Source organism: Rhinoderma darwinii, chromosome 3, assembly GCF_050947455.1.
Source record: "Rhinoderma darwinii isolate aRhiDar2 chromosome 3, aRhiDar2.hap1, whole genome shotgun sequence".
NCBI classification, from domain to species: domain Eukaryota; kingdom Metazoa; phylum Chordata; class Amphibia; order Anura; family Rhinodermatidae; genus Rhinoderma; species Rhinoderma darwinii.
Window position 1 is genome coordinate 417048926 of NC_134689.1, and position 23746 is coordinate 417072671.

General features: G+C 40.3%; 1 long non-coding RNA gene across 1 annotated transcript; it reads left to right on the top strand.

Moving 5' to 3' along the window:
- Positions 1-14089: 14089 nt before the first annotated feature.
- Positions 14090-23479, top strand: LOC142748428 (uncharacterized). The gene is made up of 3 exons (XR_012882258.1): positions 14090-14138; positions 20941-20988; positions 23345-23479. It is a non-coding gene; the product is annotated as an uncharacterized LOC142748428 (long non-coding RNA).
- The last annotated feature ends 267 nt before the right edge of the window (positions 23480-23746 follow it).

Consider the following 23746-nt stretch of genomic DNA (forward strand, 5'->3'; position numbering starts at 1 on the left):
TTCCCCTTTATCCCTTGTGAAAATGAAAAAAATGCAACTTTTTATTGGAAAAAACGCTGATATTCATTTTTTACGGCCTAATTCCAATAAATTTTGCAAAAGACCAGTGGAGTCTAAATGCTTACTATACCCCTAGATAGATTCCTTAAGAGGTGTAGTTTCCAAAATGGGGGGTCCTACTGTTTTGTTCCCGCAGGCACTTAGCAAATGTGACATGGCACCCGAAAACCATTCCAGCTAAATTTGAGCTCCAAATGGTTCTCCTTCCCTTTTGACCCCTGGCGTGTGTCCAAGCAGCAGTTTATGACCACTTATGGGGTATTGCCGTAATCGGGAAAAATTGCTTTTCAAATGTTGGGGTGCTTTTTCTCCTTTATGCCTTGTAAAAATAAAAAATGTCAACATTTTATTAGAAAAAATGTAGATTTTCATTTTCACTGCATAATTCCACTAAAGTCAGCAAAAAACCTGTGTGGTATAAATTCTCACTATGCCCCTAGGAAGATTCCTTGAGGGGTGTAGTTTCCAAAATGGGGTCACTTTTTGGGGGTTTCCACTGTTCTGGTCCCTACAGGACGTTGCAAACGTGACATGGCACCGAAAATCATTCCAGCAAAATCTGTGCTCCAAAATCCAAATGGCGCTATTTCCCTTCTGAGCCCTGCCGTGGGTCCAAACAGCAGTTTATTACCACATATGGAGTATTGTCGTAATCGAGAGAAATTGCTTTACAAACGTTGTGGTTCTTTTTCTCCTTTATTCCTTGTAAAAATTTAAAAATTCTAAGTTTTTTCCGATTTTTTTTACAGACTATTTCCAATAAATTTAGCAAAGAACCTGTGGGGTTAAAATGCTAACTATACCCCTCGATAATTTTCCTGTGGGGTGTAGTTTTGTAAATGGGGTCACTTTTGGGGGCTTTCCACTGTTTTGGCACCACAAGACCTCTTCAAACCTGACATGGTGCCTAAAATATATTCTAAAAAAAGGAGGCCCCAAAATCCTCTAGGTGCTCCTTTGCTTCTGAGGTCCGTGTTTCAGTCCATGAGCACACTAGGGCCACATGTGGGATATTTCTAAAAACTGTAGAATCAGGGTAATAAATATGGAGTTGCAATTCTTGGCTAAAACCTTCTGTGGTACTAAATATTTTTATTACAATTTAATTTTGGCAAAAAAAAATGAAAATAGTAATTTTCACATCTATTTTCCTTTAATTCCTGTGAAACGCCTAAAGGGTTAAGAAACTTTTTGAATGCTGTTTTGAATACTTTGAGGGGTGCATTTTTTTAAATATAAAAGGCCCTCAAAGCCACTTCTGAACTGAACTCGTCCCTGTAAAAATCGCCTTTTGAAATTTTCTTGAAAATGTGACAAATTGCTGCTAAATTTCTAAGCCTTGTAACGTCCTAGAAAAATAAAAGGACGTTCAAAAAACAATGCAAACATAAAGTAGACATATGGGAAATGTTAGCTAGTAACTATTTTGTGTGGTATTACAATCTGTCTTACAAGCAAATACATTTAAATTAAGAAAATTGAAAATTTTTATAAATTTGGGTGTTTTTCACAAATAAATACTGAATTTATCGACCAAATTTTTTTTACTAATATCAAGTACAATATGTCACGAGAAAACAATCTCAGAATCGCTTGGCTAGGTGAAAGCATTCCCAAGTTATTACCACATAAAGTAACACGTCAGATTAGAAAAAATCGGCTGTGTCCTGAAGGGTAAAACAGGCTGTGTCCTGAAGGGGTTAATTTAGGGTATCTGATGTTTGCATTTATACTGGAATATGGTCTAAGATCTGTATTTATTTTGGGTCTTGTTTAGTGTCTGTATTTTTGGTCGCATTTGTTTTTCGCTCAGAATGCCCATAACGACCCCTGTTCACTTATGAAAGCGCCTACAATAGGCACCTGAGCATCAAAATAAGACCATGGAGCAATAAAAGAAGACTGCCTGGTCAAATAAATCTTGCTTTTACATCATGTGGACGGATGGGTTTTGTTACGTCACTTACCTGCGGTAGAGATGACACCAGGATGCACTATGGGAACCCGGGAAGCCGACGGAGGCAGTGTGATGCTCTGGGAAATGTTCTTCTAAGAAACCTTACGTCCCGGCCTTAATGTGGATGTTACTTTGACACGTACCACCTACCTAAACATTGCTGCAGAACAAGTACACCACTTCATGGTAATGGTATACCCCAAAGGAAGTGGCCTCGTTCAGCAGAATAATGCCCCTGCCACTCTGCAAAAATTCATCAGAAATCATTTGAGGAACTTGACAAAAAGTTCAAGGTGTTGACTTGACCTCCATATTCCCCAGATCTTAATCAGATCCATCATCTGTGGGATGAGCTGGAAAAATAAGTCAGATTAACAGAGCCCCCACCTCACAACTTACAGGACTTAAAGGTGACACTAGAAAAAAATGTATTATTTTTTTTAGTTAAACAATTAGTGTATAGGTGATTAAACATTGTTCTAATTTTTTAAATTTTTTTCACGAGTCAGGAAATATTATAAATTAGATTCTAATTTATAATATTTCCCAGTGCTGGTCACTAGATGGAGCAATTCCCAAAATTGCTGTAAAGGATCTGCCAGGCACAGCTTCGGGGTTAACGCCCATAGATAATCAGTCTGCACCTGCTACTATGTCTGTGAGACTGACTCCATCTTCCACCACTCAGGGTGGCAGGCTTAGGAGTGGGAGAACCTATCACAGCCTGGCCAGACGGAGCTAGCTCCCGCCCTCTGTCTATTTATACCTGCCTTTCCTGTTCCTCCTTTGCTTGTGATTCTTCTCGTTTGGTTTCCTGGCCCTGCTGCAGCTTCTTGTACCATTGTCCTTGCTTCATATTGACCCCGGCTTGCTGACTACTTTCCTGCTCTGCGTTTGGTACCTCGTACACTCCTGGTTTGACTCGGCTTGTTTACTACTCTTCAGCTCTGCGTTTGACACCTCGTACACTCCTGGTTTGACTCGGCTTGTTCACTTCTCTTGTTGCTCACGTGTTGCCGTGGGCAACTGCCCCTTTCTCCCCCTAGCTCTGTGTACCCTTGTCTGTTTGTCTGTCGTGCACTTATTGAGCGTAGGAACCGTCGCCCAGTTGTACCCTGTCATCTAGGGCGGGTCGTTGCAAGTAGGCACGGACTGAGTGGTGGGTAGATTAGGGCTCACTTGTCTGTCTCCCCACCCCCGTCATTACAATTGCAGCATTGCATGTGGTAAAGCAACCACATTGCTTTATGCTGCAAAATTTGAGAAAACTCACTCGCTCTAGTGAGCTCTCAGAATCCCCCCCCCCCCCTCCTTTATCCTGGCTAGTGCCGGGAGAAACGAGGGGATTGAACGGTCAAACCTCCTACACTGTGTGTCGCCATTTTTTGAGCTAACACACAGTGTAGTAGGTTTACATACACTAGTAAACACACAGTAAAACACTTACATACACAGAAATAACTTACCTGCTCCAGCCGCCGCCGCTCCCTCCGGTCCGTCCGCTCTGACTGCTACCTCCGCTCCAAGTGCACAAGTCCGGAAGCCGCGACCGGAAGTAGTAATCTTACTGTCCGGCCGCAACTTCCGGTCCACAGGAGAATGGCGCCGGACGTCGCACAGTTCAACTTGGACTGTGTGGGAGCGGCGCATGCGCCGTTCCCACACAGACGGCGTACAGCATAGTGGATGGAACGGGCCCCATTCGCATTCACTATGGGACTGTATGTGCCGTATTCCATGTCTGTATGTGTCGTTAATCGACACATACAGAAATGGAAAAAAAAATGGCAGCCCCCATAGGGAAGAAAAAGTTCAAAAATAAAAAAAAGTAAAACACAAACACACAAATAAATATAAAAGTTTTTAATAAAACACTAAAATCAAACTGATGTAAAAAAAAAAAAAATTCTGTGACACTGTTCCTTTAAGGATCTGCTGTTGTCTTGGTGCTCGATGCCACAGGATAACTTCAGAGGTCTCGTGGAGTCCGGGCCTTGACGGTTCAGAGATCTTCTTGCAGCATATTACACAATATTAGGCAGCTAATTTTAATGTAATGACTGATCTTTGTATATTGTAGATATATTTTGATGGTTGGATTTTATGATTTATGTACAATCTATATTTACTGCGGTTCATCATCTACAGATCCTCCTAATGAACTTGATGAATATAAACTTGTGATCATTATTTCCATCTCGGCCGCTGTCCTGCTGGTTCTTCTGTGTGTGATCTTGGTGATCCTGAAGACAACAGGTAGAAGGATTATTTTCTCTATTACAGAACAACCTTCTATAATCATCTATTTCAGATGTCGGATGTTTTTACTCCACATTCTTCTCTCATGAAAATGTCAGGACCGTTATGTTAAGTTTCATCCTTCAGAGGTTTAGTTGGTGTTTTCTAGTAAAAAGTGTCTCAAGCTTTTTCACTCACTCAGAAACTCTCCATTTAATTTTTTGGCTCATGCACATGAATGTAATACTGCTCCATACAACTTCTGAGTTATGAGGGGCCACAATATTGTGCCCATACACGTCTATAGGGCTCTAACCCCCTGTATGCCTCTGATTTCATAAGGTGGAACTAGGACGTTTTTTGACAAAAATAATTGTGATATTTTCAAAACAATTAAACATTATGGAGATTATTCTGCTAGGAGAGAATACTTTTGACATAAGCCGCCATACTGAGACACCATACAACAGTATATGGAGTGTCTTTGGCTACATAGTACAACGCTGCCATGTACATGAGGCCTTATGATGACAGGAAATTGTGGCCTTGAATATAATTCCCCGTCTTGCATTTTGGCAAAAGGAACAAGATCCCTATTTATAATAATTGTATATTTTTTTATATTATGAATTTATTTTATAGAATGTATGGATTTATTTGTGATTAAAGTAAAAATAGGAAAATATATTTTAAAGGGGAAATACACATAATAAGGGTCATCTGAAGTGTCAAAGAGAGGAGTCAGAAGACCCAATAAGTGGAGTCCATGAGCTTGAACCTCTATTTAATGTTTAATCTTTTCGAGTGCCGAAACCCCCATAGTGACAGTGTTGGCGTCAGTGACGAAGCATTACCCACATTCTGACCTACATGTATTTGATCCCCCCTGGTGGCACATCTGTGAAAATGTATTTGTTCATTTTTAAAAAGAAAGTTGAAAAACTTTTTATTGTACAATGAATAATCCTCATTTACTGAACCCACAAAATCCTTTTAAGACAACCAAAGAAAACTGTTCATTAATCGTACTTGTTCCAGTAGAAGAGGTGACAGTATTTCTTTATATACAGTCTGGTAAGTTGTAACTTACAACTATAGGTGAGCGAATCTTTAAAAAAAAAAAAACAACTATTTGATATACCAGAGTTTTGCTGAAAGCAAATGTTCTATTCCAGACCCATATTTCAAGCATATAGGACAATGGAGGCTTAAATGCTTTAACCTTTTCACTGCCAAGAAATTATGTAATACAACATGACTTTAAATTTTTGCTGCAGCTCAAATATACGAGCTTAGATCTTGGTTTCATGGTAAAGCCCAATCTTAGCTTTCAATCGATACCAGGACCAAAGCTCTAGGTGAAATATTCCGGTGCAGCACTTGTTTGTAGTCGGGGAACAGCATGAAAAACTTTCCTTCTGGTTCTGTGTCTGTGTAGGGGAGGGGGAGGAGGAGCTGCAAGTGAGAGCAAGAAGAAAGAACACAGCCTGTGAGGGTATGTTCACACGCAAACTCAAAAACATCTGAAAATACGGAGCTGTTTTCAAGGGAAAACAGCTCCTGATTTTCAGACGTTTTTGAAGCCACTCGCGATTTTCGCAGCGTTTTTCCACTGCATTTTTTACGGCCGTTTTTGGAGCTTCTTCAATAGAGTCTATGAAAAACAGCTCCAAAAACGTCCCAAGAAGTGACCTGCACTTCTAATTTGCGGCCGTTTTTATACGCGACCGTTTTTAATAACGGGCACGCGAAAAAACGGCCCGTCAGAACAGAACGCCGTTTTTGCCATTGCAATCAATGGGCAAATATTTGGAGGCGTTCTGCTTCTGATTTTTTGGCCATTTTTTCAGGCGTTTACGGCCCGAAAAACGGCCGAAAATGGGCCGTATGAACATACCCTTACTATTACATCTCCCCCTATACAACCTCATGTGACCCCAGGCGGGTGATACAGAAACTTTCCCTCATGTTATCACCCCTCTTACCAATCAGAGATTATATTTGCTTTCTAAATAATAAATTTTCTCTACTAGAGGAAGGAGATAATGAGCAGTTGCTCCTCTAATCACCCCCTGCACCTTATCAGGATGTTTGTCCTCTCTATGACTCAAGTGTTTTCTGGCTCCGGGATTGAGGAGATTTTTGTTCTCTTCAGGTTTGATGATATTTGTGAAGATAAGTGCATATACGTAGATATAGACATAAGTGGCATGTTTCATCTCTGCACAGGAGGGGTTGTATCGTTCAGGCTCTGCTTAGGTCAGACATTTAGTCACAAACATGATTTATTATGCATTTTTTACAAAAGTTACAATTTGATGCAAAATTGCATGAAGACGCCTGAGAGTGTAAAGTGCTGAGTGGCCTTTTCACAATGTGCCAGGTGTCAACTCCAGAAAATGTATGGGTATGGAGGTATAATATGTTTTTATTTTATAATTCTGGTTTTATTTGTTTATGTCAAAAGTGCAAAGAATATTTAAGTGAAAGGGTTAATATGGATAACTATTCCAGCCTCCATTGTTTTATATGCTTGAAATTTAGTTTCGAAATAGAAAATGTGCCTGTCGGCAAAACACAGATAAAGCGAGTTTTCTGATTTTTCTTTCAGATTTGTCGGCAGATACAGATCACTGGAATATTAGAAATCGCTGGTTGAAGTCCCCTAGGGGGACTAATAAAAAAAAAGTAAAAATTAGTCAAATAAAGGTTTTTTTTATGTAAAAGAAATAAAAAAAATAAAAGTAAAAAAAAAACCTTTTCCAATTTTCCTCCTAGAGCATAGTAAAAACATAAATAATTAAACATAATTGGTATCGCCGCATCAGTAAAAGTCTGAACTATTACAATATATCATTATTTAACCCGCACGGTGAACGCCGTAAAAAAACAAATTGGAAAACCCATAATCGCTATTTTTTGGTCACCTCATCTCCCACAAAAAAATGTAATAAAAAGAGATCAAAACGTTGCATGTACCCCAAAATGGTATCATTAAAAACGACAGCTTGTCCCGCAAAAAATAAGCCCTCATACCACTTAATCGACGGAAAAAGTTATGGCTCTCAGAATTTGGCGACACAAAATAAATTTATTTTTTTACACTTAGGTTTTTACTTGTAAAAGTTGTAAAATATAGAAAAAACTATATATATTTGGTATCACCCCAATTTTGTGTTGACCCACAGAATAAAGTTAACATGTTGTTTTAATTGCACAGTGAATTCCGTAAAAACGAAGCGCAAAAAACCATAGAGGAATCTCTTTTTTTTTTCATTTTCTACCCCACAAATATTTTTTTCCCATTTCCTGCTACAAAAAACTAAAACTCACCCCTCAAAAATCAAGCTCCTCATAGGACTATATTGACGGAAAAATGAAAAAAGTTATGGCTTTTGGAAGGTGGGGACGAAAAAACGAAAATTAAAATCTGAAAAATGGCTGCGGCGGGAAGGGGTTAAGTTTGATTGTCAAAAACATAGATAAGCTGGATACATTATTAACGTTATATTCTGCTTTTTATTTTTCAGGTGTCATTTGTAAAAAGAATAATGTGTAAGTATCGCTATCCTTCCCTATATAATTTATAAGGATTTGTTCCTTAATATTAGAAGAAAACATTAGAAGAAAATATGTCCAAAATAATTATTCAAATTGTAAAAACTAAAAAAAAACACAGAAGGTTTCCCTTAGGTGAATACATAAAATGTCATATAGTTCCCCAAATTCTCTATAAATGGAAACTAAATTAGCAAATAGTGGAAAATAAAAAATATTTTATGTAATTTTATCTTAACCCATTTCAGCTGTGGCCACTTTTGACCTTCCTGACAGAGCCTCATTATTTTTAAAATCTGACATGTTTCACTTTACGTGGAAATAACTTCGGAATGCTTTTACCTATCCAAGCGATTCTTCTCGTGACACATTGGACTTTATGTTACTGGCAAAATTTACTCTATATATTTACTATTTATTTGTGAATAACACCAAAATTGTAAGACAGGCAGTTATACCACACATAATAATTGCTAATTAAGATCCCCCATATGTCTACTTTATGTTGCCGTTGTTTTTTGAACAACCTTTTATTTTTCTAGGACGTTACACGGCTTAGAACTCTAGCAGACATTTCTTCAAATTTTCAAGAAAATGTCAAAGGCTATTTTTACAGCGGTCAGTTTAGTTGTGAAGTGGCTTTGAGGGCCTTATGTATTAGAAGCCCCCAATAAGCCACCCCGATTTAAAAACTGCATCCCCAAAGTATTCAAAACAGCATTTAGAAAGTTTCTTAACCGTTTAGATGCTTCACAGGAATGAAAGCAATGTAGAAGTGCAATTTACAAATTTCATTTTTTTTGTGCAGCAATTCATTTGTAATAAAAAAAATTCTGTAACACAGAAGGTTTTACCAGAGGAGCGCAACTCAATATTTATTGCCCAGATTATTTAGTTTTTAGAAATATCCCATGTGTAGCCCAACGACACTCCTCAAGGAAATTATCTAGGGTTATAGTGAGCATTTTGACCACACAGGTTTTTTGCAGAAATTTTTGGAACTAGGCTGTAAATATTTAAATCAAATTTTTTTTTTTTTTAAATGTAGGTTTAGCTAATTTTTTTTTCATTTCCACAAGGACTAAAGGAGGAAAAGCACCTCAACATTTGTAAAGCAATTTCTCTCAAGTAAAACAATACCCCACATGTGGTCATAAACTGCTATTTGGACACACGTTAGGGCTCAAAATGGAAGGAGTGCCATTTGGATTTTGGAATGGTTTCTGGGCACCACGTCACATTTGCTGAGCCCCTTTAGTACTAGTACAGTAGAAACACCCCAAAAGTGACTTAATTTGGTAAACTACACCCCTTAAGGAATCATCTAAGGGTATAATGAGAATTTTGACCCAAAGGTTTTTTGCTGAATTAATAAGAATTAAGCCGTGAAAATGAAAAAAAAAATACCCCAACATTTGTAAAGCAAATTCTATGTATGGTAACATCCCATATGTAGTTATAAACTGCTGTTTACATATATGGAAGGGTTACATGGTTACATAGTTAGTACTGCTGAAAAAAGACACATGTCCATCAAGTTCAACCAAGGGACAGGAAAAAGGAAGGGAAAAATTTCTACACATAGGAGCTGATATTTTTTTTGTTCTAGGAAATTATCTAACCCTTTTTTAAAGCCATCTACTGTCCCTGCTGTGACGGCTCCTGCGGTAGGCAGCTTGGTGCTCCTTCCCTTCTAAGCCCTACAGCATGCCCAAACAGCAGTTTCCGTCCACATGTAAGCATTTCCATACCCGGGAGAATCCGCTTAACAAATTTATAGGGAAAGATTCTCCAGTGGCACAAGCTGGGCACAACATATTGTGCGGTGAATAGGCAGATCAGTGGAAAAATTGCAAATTTCACTTTGCATCATCCACTGCGTATTAATTTCTGAAAAACACCTGTGGGGTCTAAATGCTCACTACACTTCTTGATAAATGCATTTAGGGGTGTAGTTTCTAAAATGGGGTCACCCATTTTTATGGTACATCAGGGGTTTTGCGAATGCGACGTGGCGTCCGTAAACAATTTCAGCAAAATCTACGTTCCAAAAGTCAAATACCACTCCTTTCCTCCTGATCTTGTTGGGAATGTCAATGTTCGTGAAAACCTCGGTAACAGTGATCACAATATAGTTATATTTTACATCTACTGTAAAAAACAAACACAGGTTGGGAGGGCAAAAACATTTAATTTTAAGAAAGCCGATTACCCCAGGATGAGGGCTGCAATTCAGGATATAGACTGGCAAGAACTAATGTTAAGTAATGGGACAAATGATAAATGGGAGATTTTCAAATCTACTTTGGGTAATTATAGTGCAAAATTTATTCCTATAGGTAACAAGTATAAACGACTAAAATTAAACCGCACATGGCTTACACTTTCTGTAAAAAGGGCAATACATGCCAAAAAAAGGGTATTTAAAAAATACAAATCTGAGGGTACATATGTAGCCTTTTTAAATTATAAAGAGCGTAATAAAATCTGTAAAAATGTAATACAATTAGAAAAAAATACAAAATGAAAGGCAGGGGGCTGAGGATAGTAAAACAAATCCCAAAAAATTCTTCAAGTACATAAATGCAAAAAAGCCAAGGTCTGAACATGTAGGACCCTTAGATAGTGGTAATGGGGAGTTGGTCACAGGGGATCAAGAGACGGCAGAGTTACTAAATGGATTCTTTAGCTCTGTATACACAACAGAAGAAAGAGCAGCTGATGTAGTCGCTGCCAGTGCTGTTAATATATCAGTTGATATATTAAATTGGATGAATGTAGATATGGTCCAAGCTAAATTAAGTAAAATAAATGTACACAAGGCCCCGGGACCAGATGGGTTACACACTAGAGTTCTTAAGGAGCTTAGTTCACTTATTTCTGTCCCCCTTTTCATAATATTTAGAGATTCTCTAGTGACTGGTATAGTGCCAAGGGACTGGCGCAGGGCAAATGTGGTGCCTATTTTCAAAAAGGGCTCTAGGTCTTCCCCGGGTAATTATAGACCAGTAAGCTTAACATCATCGTGGGGAAAATGTTTGAGGGGCTATTGAGGGACTATATACAGGATTATGTGAAAAAAAATAATATTATATGTGACAGCCCGCACGGTTTTACTAAGGACAGAAGTTGTCAAACCAACCTGATTTGTTTTTATGAAGAGGTGAGCAGAAGCCTAGACAGAGGGGCCGCTGTGGATATAGTGTTTTTGGACTTTGCAAAGGCATTTGACACTGTCCCTTATAGACGTCTAATGGGTAAATTAAGGACTATAGGTTTAGAAAATATAGTTTGTAATTAGATTGAGAGTTGGCTCAAGGACATTATCCAGAGAGTTGTGCTAAATGATTCCTACTCTGAATGGTCCCCGGTTATAAGTGGTGTACCCCAAGGTTCAGTGCTGGGGCCACTATTATTCAACTTATTTAATAATGATATAGAGGATGGGATTAATAGCACTATTTCTATTTTTGCAGATGACACCAAGCTATACAATATAGTTCAGTCTATGGAAGATGTTCGTGAATTTCAAGCGGATTTAAACAAACTAAGAGTTTGCGCATCCACTTGGCAAATGAAGTTTAATGTAGATAAATGTAAAGTTATACATCTGGGTACCAACAATCTGCATGCATCATATGTCCTAGGGGGAGCTACACTGGGGGAGTCACTTGTTAAGAAGGATCTGGGTGTACTTGTAAATCAAAAAACTAAATAACAGCATGCAGTGTCAATCAGCTGCTTCAAAGGCAAGCAGAATATTGTCGTGTATTAAAAGAGGCATGGACTCACGGGACAGGGATGTAATATTACCACTTTACAAAGCATTAGTGAGGCCTCATCTAGAATATGCAGTCCAGTTCTGGGCTCCAGTTCATAGAAAGGATGCCATAGAGTCGGAAAAAATACAAAGAAAAGCAACGAAGCTAATAAGGGGCATGGAGAATCTAAGTTATGAGGAAAGATTAAAAGAACTAAACCTATTTAGCCTTGAAAAAAAGACATGACTAATTTATATAAATATATTAATGGCACATAGAAAAGATATTGTGAAATCCTGTTCCATGTAAAACCCCCTCAAAAAACAAGGGGCACTCCCTCCGTCAGGAGAAAAAAAGGTTCAACCTGCAGAGGCGACAAGCCTTCTTTACTGTAAGAACTGTGAATCTATGGAACCTAACCGGCGGCTTACCGCTCTGTGTTGGCGCCGCCGGTTACTGACCACAGCAGCGCTATACACGCATAATTTTGTACCGATCCAGTCCCCAGCACGGCTCAGTGCCCGACGAAGGTCTGTCTGACCGAAACGTCGACGTCGCACATACAGCCTCTGGCATCCATAATAAAAATAAAAATATATTTTTGTAACACAAGCAAGGTGTGCCGAGTACAAATTCTTAACCTATACCCGGGTTGGGACCCTACCTCGAGCACCCAAAGAAACCAGTGCCATCTGAACACAACCATATATGAAGTAGTGACTAATATATAATAATACATCATTATCTTCTTTAATATTAATGTCTGTATAAATATTTCCCATAATTTTTATTACATTGATTTAATTATCCTGCACTTATTATTGTTTTTTTCTTTATAGTCCTGATGAAAGGAAAACCTCTAATAGTCCAGACAAGGGTAAATATAATGGTGATTGCTGTCATTTAATTACATAGAACACGTCTTTTTTGTATGTTATTTATTTGCTTTTAATGGTTTAATAAATAAAAATATTTTAGTCATGTTTCCTAAAAGCGACATTGGTTCTAGTTTTCACATTTTTTAGCTTAAAGAGGCTCTGTCACCACATTATAAGTGGCCTATATTGCACATGATGTGATCGGCGCTGTAATTTACAAAAACAATCATTTTTGACGGAGTTATGATCTATTTTAGCTTTATGCTAATGAGTTTCTTAATGACCAACTGGGCGTGTTTTGCTTTTTGACCAAGTGGGCGTTGTGGAGAGAAGTGTATGACGCTGACCAATCAGTGACCAATCAGCGTCATACACTTCTCTCCATTCATTTACACAGCACATAGTGATCTTACTAGAACACTATGTGCAGCCACATACACACACATTAATGTCAATCAAGTGTCCTGACAATGAATATACATTACCTCCAGCCAGGATGTGATGTGTATTCAGAATCCTGACACTACTCTGCACTTCTCTGTGATTTACAGCATAGCAGGCGCAGTCTCGCGAGATTACGCTGTAAACTGTCATTTACAGAGAGATCTCGCTGTTCTGTGCTGTAGTCCCATACAGACGCTTCAGAAGTGGTCAGGATTCTGAATACACATCACGTGTATTATATTTTCAGAAGATTTTTGTGCCACTCTCGATTTTCGCTGCGTTTTTCACGGCGTTTTTTACGACCATTTTTGGAGCTTTTTTCAATAGAGTCTATGGAAAACGGCTCCAAAAACATCAGAAGATGTGTCCTGCACTTCTTTTTCGCGGCCGTTTTTTTACGCGTAAAAAAACTCAGCGAAAAACGCTCCGTCGTAACAGAACGCCGTTTTCCCATTGAAATCAATGGGCAGATGTTTGGAGGAGCTCTGCTTCCGATTTTTCGGCCGTTTTTCGGGCATTTACGGCCCGAAAAACGGCCAAAAATAGGCCGTGTGAACATACTCTGCTTATTGAGCCACTGGTAATGCAGGACAGCTCCACTGATGATTGTATTGTCTAGGTTCTCTTGGTTCTTGCCTCTTTGGATTCCTTTCCTGAATTAGTCTCACCATTTTGGCTTCCTATATAAAAAAGGGCCCTTGCACTTCGTCATTTCCAGACTATTGCACTTTCTGCCTCAAGTCTAGTTCTTTGCTGCCATTCTACAATCTGTTGTTAATTATTATTTACCGAACTTGGGTTGTTTCCTAACCACATCTCTGCCTCACTCTCCAAACTATTGCTGCTTATCTGTGTGCTGGACTTTTACTTGACTGTATTTGCTATTATCTCACTTCTGCCTTATTTTGTCAGCCACTGGACTTCAAATCTGCTACAGACCTTGACACCATGCTCAATCAAAATAGGTCAGGTCACATTGCAACCAGAGATGGATTTAAATATGGCTTAGCACATTTCTATTGCTAGGCTGTATATGCTAAGCTCATCACAGTGTCCCAACAGCCTATAGAGAACTACTGAAGCATGAATGAGCATCATAGGCCTACTATACTGTTATGAGCTGCAAACTTCAAGTCTATGCTTGTCTTTGCCGTGATATTTGTGTTCTTAACTAAATTGTTCTTTTGCTTTCCAGTTGAATTTGCTTTAGAAGAAAAACCATATTGTGAGATCTTGACACAGGTAAGAATCTGAATTATTCAATAACATTAAAGGGGATGTCCAGGTTTAGAAAAATGGTTCTCTTTTCTTTTCAGAAGTATTCCTCTTGTCTATTGGCAACAATGGTGTTTCTTGCAAAAATTAAAAACAGCAACTTTTTTCTAATCCTTAACTACCCCTTTAATTACTATTGTAATCTATTTGAAATAAATTGTACTGATCCAATATTATACTGAATTGCCTGCTTTTTAAGACTAGAATAATTGTCATAAAATATATCTGTCTATTCTGTTAGTATTTTCATTTTGTGAATCTGAAAGTTTCCCATGGCTTTGGGAGACCGTGGGGCTGTAATGCTGCTTTGGTGCTGAAGACCACAACACCCGACAATAGCTAAAATATGGGTGAAGTTTGTATCCATACTGATAGAAAATAAAAGACACAAGTAACTCACCAGTGGATGAGAAGAACCAAACATTGAAGGTAGTAGAAGATAAAGACAATGCACAAATGGAGTGGATGCCGGATGAATAGAATGCAAGCAGTTAACAGATGAATATATAGTGGACAAGAAATAATAGCACTCACTGACCCATTCTGAACACTATAATGCAGGAGAGTAAGACAGCAGCTTGGCAGCAGACCAAACACAAAGGAAAGACAAACAAACCAGTGGAACTACTGATCCCTTGATACACATAAAACCACTATGCAAAAACTAGATGTCTCAGATGACCAACAGTTCCCACAGTACAAACAAACACATAGACCGGAATACAATTCCAACTAGAATCTGGAAAGAGTTTAGAAACATGCAAGAAACAGTATAAACATTATAAACCGAAGTAATCCAGGCTTGAAGTAAATAAATTCCAAAGAAAAGTACTCCACCTTAATAAACCAGGCAAAGCTAAATGATAGCTAGACTCAGACCAAAGCCATTGCCTAGCAACGCCCAAAAACATAAAATATCAAAATCATTGATTAGCAGCAGTCCTGCTGCTAATCATAACATACCCCCCCCCCACCACTTTCAAGGAGGGCTGAAGAGCCCTTAATCCTGGGTTAATCTGGTTTGACTGCATGAAAGAATCTTATTAATCTATCATCATGGATGTTTCTAGTCGGTTTCCAGGACCTTTCCTCTGGGCCATATATCCGCCAATCAAAGATCCTTTGGACCACAATACTCAGGCTGACCATGGACCAAAACAGGAGGAGGTTTGGGAATCACCCTTCTGAAAGTAGACACAGGCTTAAAAGAGAATAATGAAAAGTCCTGGGTATTCGCATGCTTTGTGATAAATCCAAGATAATGAAAACTGGATTAATTTGTTTTAAAATCTTAAAAGGACCAATAAATCTGTCCTGGAGTGGCCACGCCTTCAAAGCTTGAGGGCCATACAGCGCTTTTTGGGATTTGCTAACTTTTACAGGCAGTTTATTCTGAACTTCTCTTCACTGACTTCTCCCATCTCTAAACTTACTAAGAAGGGTATGAACGCCAAGGTGTGGACTCCCGAGGCAGAGTCTACATTCAATAGCCTGAAGAGTGCCCTCACGTCAGCTTCTATCCTCCATCATCCGGATATCTCCCTACAGTTCTCGATGGAGGTGGACGCATCCTCTGTCGGTGCTGGTGCACTCCTGTTCCAGAGAGATACCAAGGGCATGTCAAGGGTATTTGGATACTTCTCTAAGCTCTTCTCTTCCGCAGAACGCAACTACTCGATTGGGGATCGGGAGTTACTGTCAATCAAATTGGCTCTGGAGGATTGGAGACATCTACTAGAGGGCGCAGCTCATCCGATCTTGATTTTTACGTACCACAAAAATCTGACCTACCTCCAGACGGCCCAACGGCTGAACCCTCGTCAGGCCAGGTGGTCACTGTTCTTTGCAAGGTTTCTGTTTGAGCTTCATTATCGCCCGATGCCTTGTCCAGGTGTTTCGAGACAGAAGACACCATTGAGAATCCACAGAATATTATCGATTCATCCTGCATTGTCTCGGTCAATCCCCTGCAGATTGGGGACATTCCTCCTGGGAGGACTTTTGAGCGCCTGGCTGATCGTGGAAGAATCCTCCGCTGGGGTCACTCCTCTAGACTGGCAGGTCACGCAGGCTTTACGTAAAACCCGGGATTTGATTGCTCGTCATTTCTGGTGGCCCACACTGCCCAAAGATATTTTGGACTTTGTTTCTTGCTGTATGTGCTGCCAACAAGGCGACCCACTCCAGACCTGCTGGCCTGCTCCAGCTATTGCCTGTGCCCAATGCTCCCTGGCAGCATATAGTGATGGACTTTATCACGGACCTGCCTCTCTCTGCTGGATGCAGAGCTGTCTGGGTAGTGGTGGACCGACTTTCGAAGATGGCCCACTTCGTTCCTCTGACCGGCCTTCCTTCCGCTCCTCAGTTGGCCAAATTATTTATTCAACACATCTTCCGCCTGCACAGCTTGCCACACCATATTGTGTCCGATCGGGGGGTTCAGTTTACCTAGAGGTTCTGGAGAGCCCTCTGCGGACTTCTTGGCATGAAGTTGGACTTTTCTTCTGCATACCATCCTCAGTCTAATGGTCAGGTTGAGAGGATCAACCAGATTTTGGAGAACAACCTACGCCACTTCATCTCCAAGCAGCATGATGACTGGGTGCAGCTGCTCCCATGGGTGGAGTTCTCCTATAACCATCACACCAGTGAGTCTACTAGGAATACTCCGTTCCGCATTGTCTATGGCCAGCATCCACAAATTCCTCTTCCGGTGCCTGATGCTTCCGAGGTACCTGAAGCTGACTCCACGTTTAGTGACTTTTTGCAGATCTGGCAGCAGACTCGATCCTCCATCCTAATGGCAGAGGACCGCATGAAATGGAAGGCTGACACAAGGAGAAGAGAGCCTCCTCGGTTTCTTCCTGGCACTAAGGTCTGGCTGTCATCCAGGAATATCCGACTGAGGGTGCCATCATGTAAATTTGCCCCCAGGTTCCTCGGACCATTCGAGGTCCCACAGCAGATTAACCCTGTCGCCTACAAGCTTCGGCTGCCTCCTAACCTCAGGATTCCCAACTCCTTCCACGTCTCCCTCCTGAAGCCTGTGATCCTAAACCGCTATTCTAAGACTCCCAGCCCTGCGGTTGCCCCCAGCGGCCCCTCAGACATCTTTGAGGTCAAGGAGATCTTGGACACCAAGAGAGTGAGAGGAAAGACCTTTTATTTGGTGGATTGGAGGGGGTTTGGTCCCGAAGAGAGGTCCTGGGAGCCAGAGGAGAACCTCAATGCCCCTACTCTTCTGAAGAAGTTTTCCTCTCGCTCTGGCCCCAAGAAGAGGGGGCGCAAGAAGGGGGATACTGTAATGTCCGTGGCTGCGGGCTGTCAGCTCCAACCTCCTGATGACAGCCGTAGCCACGAGTCGGCAAGCGCTGGCCCCAGCCTCCTCCTCAGGAGACACCAGCGCTTGTATCCACTCATCTCTGCTGGATCCCGCAGAATGCGCGCACACGCTCGTCCCCGCTCTTAAAGGGGCAGCGCGCGCACCGGACATCATGGACGACCTTTGACCCGTGAGTTCCCTGGACTATTAGAGGGGTCCAGCCCCCTAGTTCAATGCCTGAACGTTGTTGTGTTTCCTTAGTCTGTCTATGCAAATTGGTCCTCTAGTGTTTCCTGCTCCCAGTGTTTCCCGTTCCTGCTCCTGTTCCTATATCCCGATCTAGTGCCGTGCTTGCTATTGTCGTGCCGTGCTGGATACCACGCTTGGCTGCCTACCGATGGCTGTCGTCCACCTGCTGCCTAGTTCATGCCAAGCTACTGTCCGTGCTGCCACAGGTATCCTATATACCATAGACTGTGACCTGCGCCCTGTTGGCCAGCTGCCCTACCGCCAAGGCGGTACGGCCCAGTGGGTCAACAGACCCTTCGTGACAGCTAGCTTATCAGCATGGGGCAAGCCAGACAAGGGTATACAATTAGTTATTTTACTGAACCTGTCTACAATAACACCAAAGGGTATCTCTTCCCCCGGATCTTGGCAACTCGACAATAAATTCCATGGATATGTGTGTCCATGATTTCCTGGGAGTGGGCAAAGGTTTTAACGGGACCAAAAGGTAATGCAATAGATGTCTTAATGCGAGCAGTCGACCTTCTCTCCCTAATACATCTGTCAATATTGATAGCAAAAGACATAAGGCTATTAAAAGAATGTAACGTCTGTGGTTGCTGACCACGAACTCCTTCCATTCGGTCGATGCCCTTCTTTTCAGAGATGTCTGCACATGCGGCCGTCCTGTTCCACAGTGACCACCAGGGTGTGCTCGCGAGCTCAGTCAGCCTTGGAGAGCACACTGGTGTGAGATTAAGCTCATTGCTTCAAGAGCACCCTGGAATATAAGAAGGGCTCTGCCCCTTCCTATCTTGCCTGAGCTATGTTGTCTATGCAAATGGTCTCCTAGTGTTTTCCAGTTCCCAGTGTTCCCCGTTCCTGATACCTGTTACATGTATCCCGTGCTATCCTGGTCAAGTGCCGTGTTGAGCTGAAGTCGTGCTGTGCTGTGTTCCACGCCTGTCCTGCTACACCGCGCCTGGCGTCTGCCTACTGCCTAGTTCCAGCCAAGCCTGTCTTGCTACTGTCTGAGTTACTAAAGGTACACTATACAAACTATAGACTGTGACCTCTGTCCTGTTGGCCAGCTGCCATACCATCAAGGCGGTACGGTCCACTAGGTCCACGTACCCCTTGTGACAGAGAATCATAAGAGGGAAATTGTACCATGGCATCCTTTACCTGTTCCCAAACGATACTGACTGCAGAGGGTGACGTCATTACAATCACTAACAGCGACCCACCGTCTAAATTCTGCTAATTATTCCTCAACTGTCCTGTCTTCCTGTTTCAAAGCCCGAAGATGAGCAGCCACTGAAGCAGTTTCAGCTGAGTCATTATAGAGAGCCCCCAAAGCTAACATAAATGCTTTCACACTTAGTGATGCAGGATGCCTATGACTCAAAGCCCAAGATTGTGGATCTCCTTGCAAACGAGTATTAATAATTCCAACTCTCTGGGTCTCTGTCCCCGAAGATCTAGACCTCAAATGAAAATGCAATTCACAACTCCCACAAAAATTTCTAAACTGAGAACGATCACAAGGAAAATAGTTATGAAAAGTTTCAGGACAACCACAGGATTAACATTACCATCCTGCATTTTACGAGTAAGTTGTTTCTGAGAAACCAAAATAGTTAGAACATTCTGCATCACAGCATCCAAGGTCTGAATCTAAACTTTCAAACTCTGCAGGATTAGGATCAGACATGATGTAGCTGCTGGTGGGGTTAGTTATAATGTTTTGCCGCCGGTGGTGCTGAAGACCACAACACCAGACAATTGCTATCACATGAATGAAGCACTCATCAATACTGACAGAAAGGCACAAGTAACTCACCAGTGGGAAAAGCGGAACCCAACATTGAAGGTAGTATAAGATGGAAACGATGTATAAGTAGAGTTGATGGCAGATGAATAATGTGCAAGCAGTCACCAGATAAATAGACAATAAGACAAAAGCTTGGCAGAAGACCAAACAGGAAAGGCAAACAATCCAGTGGAACTACTGATCCCAGTATACAGATAAAACCATTATGAAAAACTAGATCTCCCAGAGGACAAAGTGGTCCCACAGTACAAAAAAAAAAAAACACATAGACAAAAACAAAACTAGAATCTGGAGAAAGTTTAGGACATGCCAGAAACAGTAGTTCTCTGCCCTAATTAACCAAGCCAAACTAAATGATGGCCAAATCCAGACTAAGACCAAACACATTGCCTTGCAACATTCAAACACACAGATAACATAATGATTGATTAGCAGTAGTACTGCTGATAATCGTGAAAGGGGCAGAATTAGTACTCTCTGTCTGAGTATAGAAAATATCAAAAAAATTGTAAAGTTTTAATAAAAATTGGTGCAGTTTACACCTCACTAGACACTTTTTAAGTGTTTCAAAAAGAAGGTATTGCTTGGTGGAAAATGGTCGTGGCTTGTTGAAATTGGGTGTTTCTTCAAGTGCATCAAAAAACTGGCACAAATTTATGTTGCGAAATGAGCCAAATATGATATAAGGAAGGGAAAAGTTTCTAACAGATCATGCAAGATGCGCCAAAGTTATCATGCAGCATATCCCACTGTGATAAATTTGGCGCATTTTGTGCCTGACTGGTCTTAGCTTGTGTAATTATTATAAAGAATTAGTAAATGTGGGGCAGTGTGTGTCAGTTCATTTGTACATACAATACTAAAGTTTGGCAGAATGAATTAATTCCGAACACCCTATCTGGCACTTTGAGACTAAGCCTGGGTTCACATATAACAATTGAAGGAGACATCTGATGTCAAAACTAATGCCTCCAGACACAAAACTGAGCCCAGAACAAAATATGTCATCAGTTTCTATAATTTTTTTGTACTGTATCAGACAGAAATAAAAGACTGAAGATCCAAATATATGTAAAGGAGCCATAATAGGCTTGAGATAGTAGTAAATGTTTGGTAGGGGTCTGGATAATTAGATACAAGTGGGACCTGACCATAAACCTTTTACACTTTGAATTACTAAAAGGGTAATCTTGTCTTCACCTGCATTTTCTATTGCTCGGCCCCAATACATACGTTATGATACTTTTTTTACTACTTCCTAGTAAAGCGTTGTAAATTGCAGCCGAGCTTAAGATTTACCACTTTTCTTTAACATTAAATGTCGCTAAAATATATTTTATGGGAACACAAGAGCAGACTCTAATTTATATATGATCAACTTTCAGAACACAATGGACAATGTGATGAAGAGAGAAACAGAGGAACAGGAGAATGTAAGTACCAACAAATGTGACTTTCAGTAAAGCTTCCAGCAGGTCCACGTGTCTCTGCTTTATACTGTATACACAGCATTTTGCTGTTCAACAGCCTCGTACTTTAGGGGGAGAACATTTGTCCTGACCATATTGTCATCTCCCGGTCAGTCAGAAGCTTCCGCTGTAGAGATACATAGTGAAGCTGTGGCCTGGGGTCAAACCTAACTAAAAGAAGAAGATCGATATGTAGGATATAGTTATTTGTATATAAGATACAACATCCTGTACAAAAAGCAAATAGAAGAGAGGGGAACTTTCTTAAAATAACAAAAATATATATTACAACTTCTGTTTGTGCTGACATTTTAATGCATCTATTTCTACCTTATATTATTGTTTGAAGATTCTAAATGTTTCTATTATATTTTGGGATGTTGCTGTTAGAATGTCTCTCTTATCATTTATTTTTTGGAAGTATTACATGTGTTTTATGCCGGTAAAGGGGATCCTGTTGTATATTAAGGTATTTTATGCTTTTGAGTAGCTGTTCTTTAAGTCTCATTTCCATATACACACTCATACACATAAAAGTCAGTTAAGTTATCCCCTTCTGTCAAGTTTTTAAAAATATATACACTACCGTTCAAAAGTTTGGGGTCACCCAGACAATTTTGTGTTTTCCATGAAAACTCACACTTATATTTATCAAATGAGTTGCAAAATGACTAGAAAATATAGTCAAGACATTGACAAGGTTAGAAATAATGATTTTTATTTGAAATAATAATTTTCTCCTTCAAACTTTGCTTTCGTCAAAGAATGCTCCATTTGCAGCAATTACAGTATTGCAGACCTTTGGCATTCTAGCTGTTAATTTGCTGAAGTAATCGGGAGAAATTTGACCCCATGCTTCCAGAAGCCCCTTCCACAAATTGGATTGGCTTGATGGGCACTTCTTGCGTACCATACGGTCAAGCTGCTCCCACAACAGCTCTATGGGGTTGAGATCTGGTGACTGCGCTGGCCACTCCATTACAGATAGAATACCGGCTGCCTGCTTCTTCCCTAAATAGTTCTTGCATAATTTGGAGGTGTGCTTTGGGTCATTGTCTTGTTGTAGGATGAAATTGGCTCCAATCAAGCGCTGTCCACAGGGTATGGCATGGCGTTGCAAGATTTAGTGATAGCCTTCCTTATTCAAAATCCCTTTTACCTTGTACAAATCTCCCACTTTACCAGCACCAAAGCAACCCCAGACCATCACATTACCTCCACCATGCTTGACAGATGGCGTCAGGCACTCTTCCAGCATCTTTTCAGTTGTTCTGCGTCTCACAAATGTTCTTCTGTGTGATCCAAACACCTCAAATTTCGATTTGTCTGTCCATAACACTTTTTTCCAATATTCCTCCGTCCAATGTCTGTGTGCTTTTGCCCATATTAATCTTTTCCTTTTATTAGCCAGTTTCAGATATGGCTTTTTCTTTGCCACTCTGCCCTGAAGGCCAGCATCATGGAGTCGCATCTTCACTGTAGACGTTGACACTGGCGTTTTGCGGGTACTATTTAATGAAGCTGCCAGTTGAGGACCTGTGAGGCGTCTATTTGTCAAACTAGAGACTCTAATGTACTTGTCTTGTTGCTCAGTTGTGCAGCGGGGCCTCCCACTTCTCTTTCTACTCTGGTTAGAGCCTGTTTGTGCTGTCCTTTGAAGGGAGTAGTACACACCGTTGTAGGAAATCATCAGTTTCTTGGCAATTTCGAGCATGGAATTGCCTTCATTTCTAAGAACAAGAATAGACTGTCAAGTTTCACATGAAAGCTCTCTTTTTCTAGACATTTTTAGAGTTTAATCAAACCCACAAATGTAATGTTCCAGATTCTCAACTAGCTCAAAGGAAGGTCAGTTTCATAGCTCCTCTTAACAGCAAAACTGTTTACAGCGGTGCTAACATAATTGCACAAGGGTTTTCAAGTGTTTTCTAATCCTCCATTAGCCTTCTAACACAGTTAGCAAACACAATGTACCATTAGAACACTGGAGTGATGGTTGCTGGAAATGGGCCTCTATACACCTATGTAGATATTGCATTAAAAACCAGATGTTTGCAGCTAGAATAGTCATTTAGCACATTAACAATGTATAGAGTGTATTTTTGATTAATTTAATGTTATCTTCATTGAAAAAAACTGTGCTTTTCTTTAAAAAATAAGGACATTTCTAAGTGACCCTAAACTTTTGAACGGTAGTGTATTTTTATTTTCCATGAATCTGAAAAACAATGTATGTGTGTGTGATTATAGACTCATTACTGTTAAGTATATGTCTTTATTATGGCATTAACATATAAAATATTTTCATTTTACTGCTTAGGAGAATATTCTCTATTCTGAACTAGACAAAACCAAGCTGGGACAAAGAAACCCAACTTCATACCAAAAGGAGGAAGAACAAATCGTCTATGCTGCGGTCACCAGTCCAGATTCCAGAGAATAAGATAAAACAGAAATGTGTACTGCAATAGAGCAAGCTAATTATTTTATGTGATATATGAACATTACAAGAAGGATAATAGCAAGAATAAAAAAAAAATACTTCTAAAAAGTTTTTATTTGGTACCATCAGATTTAGGCGTTATTCACACTTGAATATTTTGGTCAGCTTTATCCAGTAGTATTTATAAGCCAAAATCAGGAGTGGAAGACACACTGAGAAATACTATAATGGGAAGATTTATACCTCTTGTTTATTTTGGATTTACTTCTGATTTGGTCT